This window comes from Neophocaena asiaeorientalis, unplaced genomic scaffold (genome assembly GCF_003031525.2).
Source record: "Neophocaena asiaeorientalis asiaeorientalis breed wild unplaced genomic scaffold, Neophocaena_asiaeorientalis_V1.1 scaffold194, whole genome shotgun sequence".
NCBI classification, from domain to species: Eukaryota; Metazoa; Chordata; class Mammalia; order Artiodactyla; family Phocoenidae; genus Neophocaena; species Neophocaena asiaeorientalis.
Genome location: NW_020172638.1, coordinates 1,317,001 through 1,332,561, shown reverse-complemented (window position 1 = coordinate 1,332,561; position 15,561 = coordinate 1,317,001). Strand labels below are relative to the sequence as shown.

The window sequence follows — 15,561 nt, the reverse complement described above, 5'->3', positions numbered from 1 at the left end:
TCGCTGGCCCACAACTTAATTACTGAGTGTCTGAATCAACAAAGCTTTCAGATGTAGGTCTTGCCTAATGGCGCGTCTGTTAGAGATCATTGCCTCTGTTCGGCCTCTAAATGAAAGGTCTGGGGGATACCACGGGCCGTTGCCAGCGCTGTTCCCCATGACCTCTCACTGACAAACATGCCAATTCCCACGGTTTATTTTCCAGCCAGCAATAGGCATTACTGTTTAGATCCGGGGCCAAATGGAACGAATGACTCCAGCGTGGCAGATACTGGTAAAGCCTCTAGTAGAAAGAAGCACTCTCTCCAAGGAAATTAATGCCACAGTCATTTTGGTATAGTATCTGCAACTAGAGTCCAGTTATACAGATGGGAAGGTTGCAGAGCCAGAGAGAGAGTGGGGTTCCTTTCCCAAACTGGTGAAGAAAATGTTGGGAGAAGTCTAGGGAAATAAGCAAGCAGTGAGTAAAGTAGAGGGTCACAATGTTGAAGCTATAGGTTGGGGGTCCCAGCAGTTCACCACGATCTAACTACAGAGTTTGGAGCCCATTGGGTCTCTCATTAAGCGACATCTCTCTGGCTATTTCCTCCTTGTGAATTCCCCGCCACGTGTGTGCGTGTGTGTGTGTGTGTGTGGTTTGTCTGTATTCCAAGTGGAGCTCCCACCCTCCCCCTCCTCGGCCATCATTATCACAACCATGATGCCTGGCAATGACTTCAAGATTTGGAAAACACGAAGTTTGGGGCGGGGTGTTCGTCTGTTTAAGATTTAAGGAGTCTTGGTCTGTGCACAATTGTTACTAATCACTGGAGATGGCTATGGCTGTTTCCTTGCCTGCAAGTTTAAATAAAGGCGACATACCATTTTCAAGACATTATAACAAAGTTGGACTCACCCAGATGATTTTAGAACACTAGGCAAAGGCCTAATTGCCAGTACTAAGCAGAAATGTCCATGCCCTGGTGGGTGTCCAGCCCCCAGAAGTGGGTAAGGGAGGGTGAGAATTGCCTGAACCCAAAAATCTTTGTGTGGCTGGAGCCAGAAGACACAGTATAAAACAAAGCTATAAATAAACCTCAAAATCTTCCCCATTTTTGTTTTGTTGCTGTTGTTTTGGTGGGGTTTTGTTTTGTTTTTGCCTAAAGCCTGCCATTAGCTGTAAGGCAGTGTGGCTTGTGTGGGCAGGTGGATTGAATGTCGGTGTGTTCCAAAATGCTTCTGAACAGGAATTCCTCCAGGACCCTGCCTTGTCTAGTGCACTATAGCGTCCTGAGCAATATTAAGGAACGGAAGGGGTTTGCAGAGAAGCCTAGAGCCGTCTTTCTGTTTGTAGAGAGCAGCCCGCCCACCAGGGTGAAATCCTGCCTTCGCCTCACCCCGTCGCTCCGCCCAACTCGCGATCAGATTTGAAAATTAGATGTTAGAGTGCAGACCTGCTTTTGCTTTGTAGCTCATCTGCAGGTATCTGAAGCCCAAGGGTAGAGCCCCCTTTGCGCCTGGGCTCTGCTTGTTGACTATATCCTCATTGAACTAGGGGAAGAGCAGGTCATAAAAAAGAGCCTTGTTATAGTGCCGTCTCTCGTAGTCCGGGGTGGCACTGAATTATTTTGCACTGAAGTCAAATGTTATGGGAGTTATTTTCTCCTTTAATAAACAAGCATAGGGTTGAGGGATATGAGGCCAAGTGCTTCCCAGAATCTGAAAACGATTGCTCAGTTGAGGTTGTTTTTCTTTCTCTGAAGAACACCTTTAGGTGATGGTGTTGTTAAGGCTATAATCTTATTTTACAGCCGAATTCCCTCTTTTATAATCAGCACAATTTTTTTTTTTGACAGTATGATTTGCCTTCAGTGCGGGATCTGAGCAGGCTTGGTCATTTGCTTAGAGAAAAAATGAACTCAGTGTATGAGCTCTAAGGGTTTTCTTCGCCCAGCAACATGCTGGCAGGTCGTGTTACCCTGAATGGTAGCAGTGTGCGTGGCTTGTTGACTGAATACACGATCACGTCTGAATGTTAAGAAAGTTTATCATCTCCTTTGGAGAAGCACAGAAATTTTGCGGATGGTGTGTGAGGCAAGGAACTAGCTGTGGGCCCACTGATGCATCTATTCAACAGCAGGTTGAAATCCCAAGGGAGCGTGAATTACCAAGTTAAATGCAGTTTCTATTTTAAGCTAGAGACTGCAAAGCAAGGGGAGAATGCCACATTGCCTTCGAAGGGAAGTTTTAATTGATCAACCTGTGGTCTTTGAATCCAAATGAGCTGTTTTCATTCCCCTTGAACCTTTCCACGTCTTATCTCGGAGGGGGGACCCTAATTCTAGGTCAGCCCAAGAGTGTAGGAGAGGGAGTGTCACAGGATGGCACAGTCACATCCCACTCCTTCTAGGGACCAAAACAGGAGGCTTTGTGTAAATCCTCTAACTGCTCTAGTTCAAAATGAGCGATACATTTGGGTAATTATCATCCCCCTTTGCCCTGGGCCTCACTTTAAAAATTCTACTGTGTCATTCAGCTAGTCGGGAAGTAACCTTGGAAGCAAAGCTAATTACCCTCCAATCTGTGCTCTAGAAATGTAAAGATCTTAAAAAGTGAGTGGTTGAGACAATTCTGGAGAGCCTTACTTGTTCCAGATGGCTTCTGCTCCAGAGGGAGAAGCTTTTCAAGTGTCCCACGCAGTCCTGGACCCTGTGGGGCCTTCTCCTTTCACTCGGGCCTCAAGCACAGAACACAAAATGCTGTCCCGGGGAGGGGAGAGACGCAAGGGGATGTTCTAGGTGAAGGTGCCGTGCTCCCCCCAGCACTCCCTGTGGAGCCTGCGCAAGGCGGGCAGCCAGCTGAGGTGGGTGGAAGGACTATACTTTGCCCTCAAACATCCTCCCCTGTCAACAGAGTCACTGATAGTTGGACCCTTTATAGCACGTGCACTAAAAACGCCATTGTACCTGTGCTTGCTTTTAATTACTCAAACCGGTGTTGTTTCTAGTTTTCTCTCTCTCTCTCCTAACAAAACTTCAACTACTTGTACCTTGTTCCGCCCCCACGGAAAAGCTGCATAATAATCAGTTGTTTACAAGCCTGTAAGGTAAATAATCACACTGCTTCAGTGTGATGTATGAGTTTTTAAAGAGGCATTTAGCATGACATGTGTGAATTTTTAAAATTATAACTTCATTGAAAATAAAATCTGTCTTTCCCTAGATTATATGTACTATCCAATGACTGATAGACTATGGAACTTGCTAAATCCCATAGAGTGAATTTGAGTCTTAACAAGATAAAATACATATTAAGTGAAAAACTTTAAAAAAATACATTGAATTTGTCTAATGACTCTGGTCTTTATGCTGCAAATTTGACTTGGGAGACAGACTGCATTAAAATATGAAGATGGTTTTTATAACATGAAACCAGAATTTAATTCTGAACATGGATCATTTATATATAAACAAAAGGAACACTGGGGCAAATTTTGTAACCCTACCCAACTACCCTAATTAGGAAGGAGTGGAATGGCCTGAGGCAACACGTCACCATATTACTTAGGATCTGTTCTGTTGACAGATGATGATCTGGTATATTTAGTTCTGCTTGATATTCCCCACCCCGTATGTCTACAGTAGATTTAGATCATCAGGCTAAGCCACAGCCCAGCGAGATGCCTGGGACCCACGACCAGGTGGGCGCCCCTTCACAAAACCTAAGCTCATCGGCACCGCCTTAATCTGCAGCCAGTCACGTGTGTGCAATAATAGCCCTGCTTTTGGAAACCTATCTCTACGAAACAGAAAAGCTAAAGACTAATTTGTGCTTGGGATGTTTGAAAGGACATCTGGTTTTCTTGTAATGGCAGGCAGTGAAGTGAGGAAAAAAGTCATGGTGTTGGGGTGTCTGCCTACCAAGTGGGTGATACACTTGTCTCTAAAACGGTGTGATCTCGAGGACCTGGTCCCTCAAATCTTCGTATTGTGAAGTTACAGGGACATCTGGGAAGATCAGCAGACTCTAGCGTGGCATGGCTAATTCTTCTGGGCTTGTGATTGTTTCATAGAGACTGTCCATCTTAGCACCAGTAGACACACTTCTTCTTTCTTTGGATAGCTAAGGTATGAGCTGCCCCTCGCTTTCATTCTGATGTCTCAGCTTTACTTTATTGTGCCTTATAATGGACTCTACTCCATCTGGCCAAAGGGAATTTCTGAGCATCTATGGAGGTAAAATGCACTCACCATAAAAGCTGTCCCTGAAGGAGGAATGTCAGTGATGCCCAGTTCCTCAGGCATTACTTAACTTCATTTGCAATGATAAGTCAGCCATAGCTTTACCTGTGGTCCCCAGTAATTCAGAATGAGAAGCCCCCACTTAGGCAATGTGGAATTTGGTTGGCGCTTACATCTCATTTCTATCCATGTGGGGGAATATGTAGCTATCTGAAGATACGAAAATTAATGTAGTCTAGATTCACATTTTACATTTACTCAAATATTTATTTGAACTCATAAAAAGTTTATTGACATAATTTAGAAGATGAAGAACTAAAATACATTCCAAATATTGACCAAAATAGTGTGGGAAGTCGCTCAGAGAACTTTCAATCAAAATCATTGCTATGCATATTGCCATATCCTTCTCCATAGAATCATATCCCTCCTCAAAACCACACCCTCCCAAGTGGTGAATTCTTGAGCTGATTTGCTCTGCAAGCTGCCGAACGTGAAGATAAAGTAAGTAGTGCAGCCAGCTAGAAGGAAGAGATATAAATGGACAACCAGGACGTTTCTGCTAGAGTCTTAGGCATTCGGGAGGTACGTAATCTTCATACAAATATATAAAACTTTTCAGTGAGCTATTTTCATTTGAATCCATTCTCTTACTCTTCAATTCTTCACATCAAGCCTGCAAAGGAAAAAGCAAAGGAACCGTTAGTTGAGTTTCCATGAGGTACTTTTAGGGACAGCTTGTAAATCAATATGATAGGTACAAGTCAAAATTGAAGGCCTCATTTTCACTTGAAAACTTCATTTCTTGATTCCATGAAGGTAATACGTGAACTATGAGTAGAAGGTGTGACCATCAACTCTGGCTCTAGTGATCTGAGTAATTCTAAACTAAAGGAGGATGGCTTCCTTCTGAAGGATTAGACTATAATGCCGACCTTATGATTATGACTTGCAAGACCTTTGGTGCCTTGGTAAATTTGCATTCATGGCTCCCATCCTCCACCCCTCCCTAGAGCCACCTCCATGGCCATGTAACTTTTTAGTTTCCTACCATCATGAGTAGGGTAGGATTCCTCATGCCTGAGGTTAGCCATGTGACTTGCTTTGGCCAACAGGATGAGGTAGAAGTGATGGTGTGTCAGTTCTGAGCCTGAGCCTTAAGAGGGATCACGTGTTTTGGTTTTCCCTCCTGCACGTCTGCCATTGCCACAAGTAGGGTATGCCCAGGCTTGCCTGTGGGTTCCTGGAGAAGGATGGGCAGCATGTGGAACAGAGCCCCCAGCTGACACCGATACATTAGTGAGCCCAGCCTAGATCAGCTAAGCCACAAACACATGAGCCAGAGTAATAAATGCTTTTGTTTTAGGGCATTGGATTTGGCAATGGTTGGTTATGCAGCCATAGCTAATTGATACGGTGCCATTTCTTTTAAAGGCTCTTGCAGTGCTGAGATGGTTGAACACTATTCACCCATTTGTTTTCCATTATTCTTTGCTGCCTTTTCTTGCATGCTTTACTTATGTGGATGGGCTGAATCTTTTCTAAGAAATAGAATGCTTACTTTTTTTAGTACCAATGGCTGTAGAAACAAAACTCCACAGACAAGGATCCCCCCACCCCCGCTGCGGCAGTCACTATGACTTGGCTCTCTCCATATCCATTCACAATCCCCTTCGCCCTTGCTTTTCTCTACTCCAAAGGCTGGTAGCCAAATACTCTCTTTCCCAGTCTCTCTCATGGCTTGGGGCAGCCATGTGACGCAATTGTGGCCACTGAGCCCCGAGGAGAATTCTGCAGCAGAAGTCTTTTAGAAAGTTTTGCTTTCCTGTGTATTTCTTTAGAGATTACAAAGCCTGTTGCATCACTTAACAGTTACATAGCATTGCTGTGATGCAGGTTGTATTATACTCATTGTTGAGATGAAACACCTAGAGGTTCAAAGAGCCAAGTGAGTAGCCCAAAGTCTCATAGCTGGTAAAGAGAAAAGCTGGGATTTGAATTCCTGTGTCCTGACTGTAGGGCTCCTTCCACTCCACTAACGGGAAGGTTTGGATGGTTTTTGAACTGGAGGGGAAGGTAGGAAGGCATCATTGACTGCAGAACTGAAAATGTTACCAACAGCCATCAGCACTGGGTCACGTATTTTTTCTAGCATTTATTTCTCTTTGTTAGAAACTCAGTTTTTAGTCCAGGTCATTCACCAGGAAGAAGCAAGATACCATCTCCTTCCCAGCCCAGGATTTCCTGGCTGAAATGTACTTTGTTGACCAGCAGCTTCCCAGCGTCACCAGGGCGCCCGCCTCCCCATGCCAGTCTGTTTCTCCCTCGCGCAACCTGAACCGAGTTTGTTGGACACTCACTGCTTGTGTAACGTGATTCAAGCCTTCAGGCCACTCCCTCTTGCCTGATAACTTTAGACTAAAATCCTCCCCTCCCCCCATGGCTCTCCACATCATAGGCTGCGGTGTAATTAATTGCCTATATGCATCCTCTCTCCCGGCTCATCTCTTTCCCGCCATAGCTGTCCCGCCTCTAGGCCGTGACCTTCTGAAGGGTATGAACATGCCCTATTCGTTTTTGCATCCCATTTCCTATCATGGCACCTGACACAAAGCGGGAGCCTAGGGATTGGTGAGGTGGAGTGCTGGAGGGGTGAGAGCAGGACAAGAAGTGGGATCGGAGTGCTGGTGAGGTAGCAGGAGTGGGCGAGGGACCGAAGATGCAGGAAACCGGCAGTGTTGATGAGCTGCGCTGCGTCCCCACTGTGCTGTCACACCTGTCCTAGGCCCCAGCCGTAGCCCCATCATGGCCAGCGTGTGCCCAAGCCATTTTACTGCTGTGGTCACTGTGCTGGGTGACATATGGCCGGTCTGTCTGGCCGAGTGAGAGGCCCAGCACAAGCTGCCCTTGAAACCGAGACATTCCTTGGGCTTCTCTGAGCAGCACGGAAGGGGTGATGATTCATAGTAAATTGTCACTGAAGCCTGTTCTATGAGGTGGCATTTCTCTCCAAGAAGTGTCCAGACTGTGAAGCCTCATCTGCAACCAGAAATAGGAACCATTTCTATCACAGGCTTGATATGCGGACTTTGACCCCCACACGTCTGTCTCACATCGGTGGAATTATAGCTATACTGAGAAAGAGAGGATGAGCCATTTGTAGTGACCCTCCAGTGACTGTTTAAAAACCCTAAGATGCCCCTCATGACCGGCTTCGGCTTGTGGACCTCTCTGACTTTAAGACAGTTTTGGAAACATAAGGAAACCTTGATGCAGTTTGCCCAGACCACCATGGCCACTGAGATCACCATATTATTTAGGAAAAGCAAATGCACAGTTCTTTATGCAGTACTAGCCCCAGGGGAACTGTGCTTCATATGGGGATGGAGGAACCACTGACTTTACACAGTGACCTCATTTAATCTACAAAGTGAGCCCCGGTCTTCCTTGTAGAAGGAACTGGGCAGGAGGCAGCTGATGGAACAGAGGAGTCACTGCAGTTGTTGTTCTGCAGACCACCCTTCCCTCCCCCAGCTTCCCCTCTCCCTCCCAGATCCCAGGAGAATTTGAGAGGGCCCAGCAGCCCTGGACACAGGACACTGCTGATGGCCAAGGTCACAGATGGTCCTTCCAGGAGTGCAAGGCCCCGAGAGGACCAGAGTCTCCGTCCTTGGCCTGGTGGGACTCCGGGTGTTCTCAGAACACCTTTATGTTACCGGAATACCAGAATCCAGGAACTCAGAGACCTGGGTGAGGGCTCAAATTTAAAAATGGGAACAATGGGAAGGGATCCAGAGCTAAAATTGCCCCTGCTGTAAAGCACACTTGTTTGTCGGGGTGCTGGAATGCAAGTGTGTTGGGTGGTGTCCCAGGCCACACTGCTTTGCTGCCTAGACAACAGCTGTCAGCTATTCTCCTGTGTCCTGTTCTCCTGTCGGGGACATTGGTGAGAATGATGGAGAATGCGAGGCCCCCTGCGGAAAAGTCACTCTCCAGCTACCGCACACCCCTTTTGTACCCAAAGCAAAAAAGTTTACATTGGGAAAGGCACACCTTGGCTGGTGCAAGGGTGATACGCCAGATATCTCCCGTGTGTCACTCTAGGTCCAGGCTGAGGAGCATGTGATGTTTACGCCCTGCCCCGACCCATTTATAGCTGTGTTACTCATACTTGCCGCAGCCCCACACACATCATTTAGGAAATGGAGTCCACTCAGCACTGCTCTGCATTTGGTCCTTTCACCAGACACTCGGGGGCGGTGCAATGATTACTTCTTCCTACATGGTGCTAAATCATAGAGCCATAAACACAGTGGCACTCAAACGTAATCGAGAGAAAGGCCGTGCCTCGTGTTCCATCTGGTTCCGTATGCAATGACTGACCAGGCACCCAGAGCAAACTGGTTGAAGCTCTGGAGTTTGTTAGAGGGCATTTGTGGAGTCCCCTAGAGCTCCTAGCACACCTCCACACCAAGGTCGGGGACCCAGGAAGTGCACGGCGTGAAACTGCACCCGGATAACTCCAAACCCAAGACTATTTTATCCCCACCAGCCACTCATAGAGTAAAAGAAACAAAGCTCTAAGTAAAAACTTCTAAAACTTTTTTCTTAAACTGCAAAATATCCACCCAAATTGGGTTTTGTGCGTCATGAAGCCTTTGGTGGCTAAAATAAAAATGGAAATGTTTCTACCAATAACTAGTAAAAGCAGGGAAGAGCAGAAAGACACAAAGAGCAGGACATTTTGGGGGTAAAATTCTGCACCTAAAATCCAGAGTCAACAGTGTTACGTGCTGGGTGAGGAGAATTTGAGTAACCTTAAGGAGAAGGCAAATTGCATGTCCAGGTCAAATCATTAAAAATAAGCTCAAAAGGAGTTTTTTAATCCTACTGTACTGAGAGTTTGTTGCCTTGGATATCAAGTCAGGGTTCGGCAGGTGAGACAACATTGAATTTGTTTGGGGAGATCTTGGTGGAATAAGGGGTATAATCCAAGACCAGTCACCACTGGTGGCTGCTAGTTTTGTGGTCAATTTCTCCATCTGTCAGAGCACAGACCAGCCTGTTTCTAAAGGGGCCACAGATTTTACTGGAGAAACACTGGCCCGAGACTCCCTAGTAAAGCAGAGCTCGATAACGCGCAGAGGTAGACAAAGTAATGAACAAGTCGAGTAGACTGCTGTCTTAACAAGAGGTTCCAAAGATGGCAAAACCCTTCTATGTTGTTTAGGCTTGAGCATTTGAGACCTAGGGACAATGGCGCTTACATCAGAAATACCCAGTATCCTCTTAGAACTGTCTGGCACGGTCTCTGGCAGTCAGAGGTCCTGGGACATCCAAACGGAAAAGCAATTTCTTGACATAAAGTTAACATATGAAATAAATGTAGGCCTCCCTGTCTCTCTCTAATAAGGCATCCTGGAAAGCACATTGTCACAGAGATTCCCTTAGAGCTGATTGACATTTTGTTTGTTTATTTTTACAGTAACAATTATGGAAGTCAGTGGTCCATAGTCTCAGTATTCAAATTAAAAACCTGGCCATTGGTACACCATCAGGCAGATATAAAAGCTTTATAATCCTCTAAAATAGTAAAACTGTTTTCGAAGATTGAATGGAACTTGAGTTTTCTTATTGCTCCTCCTTTTATAAATTAGGAAATTAGGGAATTCCCTGGCGGTCCACTGGTTAGGACTCCACGCTTTCACTGCCGAGGGCCCGGGTTCTGCCCCTGGCCAGGGAACTAAGATCCCACAAGCTGCGCAGCACGGCCAAAAAAAAGAGAGAGAGAGAGAAATTAGGAAATTAAAATCCAGAGGAGTTGAATCCAAGGTGAAGGTCCAAGGTCACACAGCTAGTTAATGGCTGGTCCAGGATTAAAAGCCTGTCTGGAGCTCTTAGCCCCTACAATAAATCTTTACATGTTGACGGTATTAGAGGCACCTTGCATGAACAACTGATACATAGAAATGTACCTGTAATGTAAAAATAATTTGACTTGGCATTCTTGTACTTGTTCTAATGAACATCCAATTTTAATTTCAAAAGATATGTTTGCCTTGTCAGAATTTAGTAGAGTTTTTAAAAATATTTTTAGAGAGTAAAATGCACAAATCTTAAGTGAACAGCTTCATGAATTATTTTATGTATGTATATACCCATGTATGGCTCTTATTTTTACATAACTCTTAAATACTACCCTGTATGCCAGTAATATATCATCAAGGTTTTGTTTGTTTGTTTGAGAAATACTAGTTCCAAGAGACGATAAAGCAAGTTTCACCTTTGGAAGAGAGGGAGGGGAGGGGAGGGAAAAAAATCTTTCCATGGTCAGATAAATTGAGGAATACAGGGTTAAGCACAGATAAACCATTTTCTTCGTTTTCGAGCTCCTCAGAGCTTTAAATATACAAATATATATTGTGTATATTGGGTGTGAGGATGATATCATGTAGCATTTCAAAATTTACTTGATTACTGAGTCATTTATCCAGCTTCTTACTGTTTGTATTCTTTTTCATTTGTCATTCATTATAGCACAGATAGTGTACACACTGTTCCATCAGGTGGATATATGAGTTGAATTAATCGTAATCCTGTTGTCGGACACAGGTTCTTAGTCAATTTTGCTATCATAAGTGAACAAAACTTCTCCCACACCTTCTCCCACACGTTTCCTTTAGGATGGCGTCCATCGAGGCCTAAGTGGGTTGGAGGACATACAAATCCACAGTGGCTGGAACTTTCTCCATTTACTAAGCCCCACACCCTCATCATCTAGACTGGCATAGCGCCTGCTGTACAGAAGACAATATCTGTTGAGGGAATGAGAAAGTGTCCATTCCATGATCATTTTCCCACTTATTTTTGTGAATATTACAAGAGAAAAATTGCTAACTCTTTTTTCATTGAGTATCCCCCTTTGAATACTAGTGAGGCATATTTTCTCATGGCTTCTCTACTAATTATACATCTACTTCTGTGAATTGTGAGTTCATTTCCTTTATTTATGTATTAAGGTGTTAATGTTTTGCTTCCCAATTTGCATGGGCTCTTTATAAATTGTACACTTCATGCAAAACAGTTTTCTTGATAGAGTTCACCATTTAATGTTTGGGTTTTTTTTTTTTTCAAGTACGGAATTGATTTTTAATTAGCAAGATTTTGAGGGATGATTTTGATGGCTCTTCTTTAAAAAGCTATCTGGGCAAGCTTAAATCAATGCCTTCATTTTTTTCCCCAAATCAGTCCAACCGTTATTCTTAAAGTTAGTTATGGCCAAATCGTCCCTTTTGAAGCCTTCATCAAAGGGCTTTAATTTTATCACCTTAAAAGTGATAAGATGTCAAAAAAGAAGGATGTTCATGGAAAGAAAAGCATCGCCTTGGAGATGTGGGGTCTTATTTAGAAGCTGTGGTAAATCACTCCTAAAGTTGGGGAGGGGGGTGAGTTTTTTTAAACCCCCCAGAACAGGAGCTCAAACTTGGCTACACATTAGAATCATCTGGTGAGTTATTAAAACTTCGGAGGCCCAGGCTGCCCCAGAGCAATGACATCAGCGTCTCTGCGGGTGGGCTCAGTATTTTTTAAAGCTCCCAGGCTTCTGATGTGCAGCCAAGGTTGCGAACCGCTGACCTGGGAGCACTTCTCAGACTTTAAGGTCCAGAGGAAGTACTTGGTGATCCTGTTAAACTGCAGATTCTGACTCAGGAGGCCCGGGATGGGGCCTGAGGTTGTACATTTCTAGCAACCTCTCAAGGGATGCTGTTGCTGTTGGCCCATGGACTACACTTTGAGAATCGAGGGTCTAGAGCAGTGATTCTCAACGAAAGGGATGGTATTTTGCCCCCCAGGGGCCATTTGGTGATATGTGGAGACATTTTTGGTTATTAAAACCAAGAGGAGGGAGTGCCACTGACATCTAGTGGGTAGGGCCAGGGATGTGCTAAACAGCCTATAGGCCCCAGGACAACCCCCACTCCAAAGAGTTATCTGGCCCAAATGTCAATAGTGCTGAGGGTGAGAAACCCCACTCTAGAGAGGGCTGGTTCTGTGAACAAAAATGATCCCAAACCTGAGCTGGAAGGCTGTCTGCTCTGGTGTGATGAGTGGTCCCTTCTGAGAAGCATTTCTGATAAAACATATGAGTGATTTTTTTCTGATCAACTTTAATGAGATTAAGATCCCCTTGTGGGAAATTAGATTTACCTGCCTCACTAAATTAGCCTTGTGACAGAGTTTAAAGACCACTTGTACCCAGTCTAACAGTGTTGTCTAACCACATTTTTTCCTATTCCACGTTTTTGAACTGGCTTTTTGAAGCCTCTTTAAGCAGCTTTGAAGTAAAGCTTTGACATGTGCTGGCAATGAATTCATCAGAGAAATTGCTTCAACACCCTTTGCCTTGCCAGCCTCCAAGCTGCTTCCCAGGTGGACCCTGTCTATAAATTCAACTGTTTACTGAGTGCCTTCTGTTGGGAGACATTGTAGTGCAGACTCTGCTTTCAGATCCCAGCAATCCTACTTTCTAGCTGCTTCACCTTGGGTAAGTGTTCTATTAAGTACAGGAAAGTAACAGTACCAAACTCCCAGGGATGTTGTGAGAATAACATATTAAAGTGTTCAGCAGAGTGCTTCCCACATAGTAAATGCTCGATAAATGTGAACTGCTACTATTACTCCAAGCTGAAGACCCAAAAAAGCTTGTAGGTCGACGTGCCTGCCCTCCTCCTCTGCCGTCCAAGCAAGACTGAGTCTTTGTTGTCTTGGCGTCAAGCTCTTTGTGGCACTGATGGTTGGTGGAGGTCTAAATGGGCGGAGAGCACTGAAAGCAGTGAATTGAGTTGAAATTACAGAAAAAAGAAGGGCTGGGGCAATCGGATAACCGGATTCTGGGGAAAGGATGAAAAGACATTTGGGATAAGAAGTCTCTAGGATGAAGGACTTTCAGGCTGATAATGAATCAAGAATGTTTAGGTCACTTTACAGTGTTAATCGTAGGTGAAGATTTGCATTCCTTTTTGACACCGCTTTCGATGATCAATTTATGTTTCTTTTGGAGGAGGCTCTGTGCTTAAATGTGCTTAAATGGTCTTAAAGGTGGAAACCAGATGCCTGGTTTTATTTTGGTTACATTATATGCCAGAAAATGTATTAAGTAGGCACTGTGGATACACTAGTGGGTAAGTTATCCCCCTTCATGGAACTGAACATCTAGAAGGAAAGTCAGACAAGAAAATAAGTGATGGCAGTCCATTCCTCCATGGTGATGGGTGCAGCTGTGATGGGACAAAGGCAGCTGTGGATGCTTTATCCAGTTTAAGGGGCTATGGAAAGGCTTTTCCAAAGTTGTATTTAAACTGAGACCTGAATGATGGGTAGGAGTTAGCCCGCTCATGGGTAGGGGAGGAGAGAGATTGGAATATAATGTTCTGAGCATGTATAAAGGCCTAGAGTCAGCATGACACCTCCCTGAAGTGGCTTGGAGCAAGGGATGCCCTGAGTGGGCAGAAATGCCAGTTGGGAGAACCTGGTGAGTCTGAGTCAGCTGGTGCAGGCCCTGGGGGCCGTGCGGAGCCACTGAGGCCTGTTCTGCAGGGCAGTGACATGATCACTTTTGGGTTTTTACTTTTTTAAAAAACCTGTTTACTGCAGGGCTCTGGTGAGGAAAAACGAGGGAGAAAAGGCTTTAAGGAGTGAAGGGCACAGGTCACTCTGACAGCTGTGGGCTATTAATGCTCCGATTGTTCGTTGAGGTCATGTTCATGGCAGCAACAAGCATGGTGGATGAATGGAGTTTGCAAACCTTCTTTCAAGGTGAAAGAGGGGTCAAACATTTCAGAAACTCACAGCACTTATCCAAGGGCTCTTGCCTGAGGATTGAGAAAGGCAGCCCCTCACCATCAGCAAGGGCCCAGGGACTCCCCACCGAAGGATCTCTGCTCCAGATCTCAGACTTCCAGCAGGGGCTTAGAAAAATTCCCACGGGCCTCCCACTTTATTTGGAGAACTAAATACGAGACAAATCACACGTGACCACAGACTGCCGGGTGGGCTCTCACCTGGCAGTGCGCAGTATTTTGTGGGCTAGGAAGAATCTGAGCTTAAACAAAGCAGAAATGGACAGTTTTTCCGATCCCATGGCTTAATTTATTGAACAGGGGAAATAAGCCTTGGGAGGAAGAAGGACCCATTCCTAACGATTTAACCATTAATAAAGCCCTACTATAAATGGAACTCAGGAGAGAAGGTAGCTTGTCAGAGGGCGAAGAAGTGGCCCCATTAGGCGAAATAGGTCAGGCAGGGAGAAAGTCGCCCTGTTCCTGCTAGTTACATTGATCAGAGTGACAAGCCTTGTTGTTTTTTAACTGTTTGAAAAAGGATAGAGAATAAGAGGTTTCTTTCTGGTTGTTGTCCTTCTTAGAAGATGGCTGTTTCAAAGAGGATCCTGAAAGGAAAAGAACTGATAGTATTTATTACAGTTTTGAGTTTTGTGCCTAAAAACCTGTGTGTATGTGTTTTCAGAAACATAAGTTTTTACCGAAAAAAATTCTGTGCTTCTCCTAGGGAGTCCCTGTGGCTGATCACTGTCTTTCACTTGGGATTAATGAAACAGCAACTCCTAAGGAGGGTGGCCTTTCCATTGATTTTTGGTGTTGCTCTCTGCTTTTTTTCACCCTCGGAAATCAAGAGAGAACAGGAAAACTATCACAATAGGAGAACAAAGCGAGGAGAGGGAGTAGTATACAAGCTAAGATTTAACCCTCCAACCCTGACTTTTTAGTTTACTTCTGGATTTGCCCTCCTTAAGAGGTTCCACTTTCTTCTCCTTCCTTTTGGAGCACCTCCTCCCTAATGACTCAAGGAAGTGAAGAAAAACGTTTCCCAAGTGCTCAGAGTTTGCACTTTGCTTATATGTTGTCTGGTTTATAAAAGCTTCTGCTGTTAAAAACATCATGGAAACTGGCTTCACATTTGGAAATAATCTTTCTAATCTCTCCAAAGATAAACAACATTTGGTGTTTTAAATAAATACAAGAACTTGTGGATGGTGAGGATCAGTAAGGTTAAAAGAAAAGCAAATACTGAAATGTTAAGGCTATGTGACTTTGGGCAAAACCTCACTTCTCCAGACCTCAGTTTTCTCATCTGTAAAAAAAGAAAAAGAAAAAAGAAAGAGGGGTAGGCTGCTGTGTAGGCATCCTCCCAGATGGCCCCCAGTGCGTCTTGCCACCTGGCATTCATACCCTTGTATAGACCTGTCCAACACCAAGTAAAGCTGACTTGTGTAACCAATAGCATATTACAGAAATGACAGAGTGTGACTTCCGAGACTGGGTCA

General features: G+C 44.6%; 1 protein-coding gene across 1 annotated transcript in view; it reads right to left on the bottom strand.

Annotated features, from left to right (window-relative positions):
• Window positions 1-4,466: 4,466 nt before the first annotated feature.
• SMPX (small muscle protein X-linked) overlaps window positions 4,467-15,561 on the bottom strand; it is a 52,401-nt gene continuing 41,306 nt past the window's right edge. Inside the window, exon 5 of the mRNA XM_024739463.1 lies at window positions 4,467-4,896. The gene's annotated coding sequence lies outside the window, so the exon portion shown is untranslated. The remainder of the gene's footprint in view (window positions 4,897-15,561) is intronic.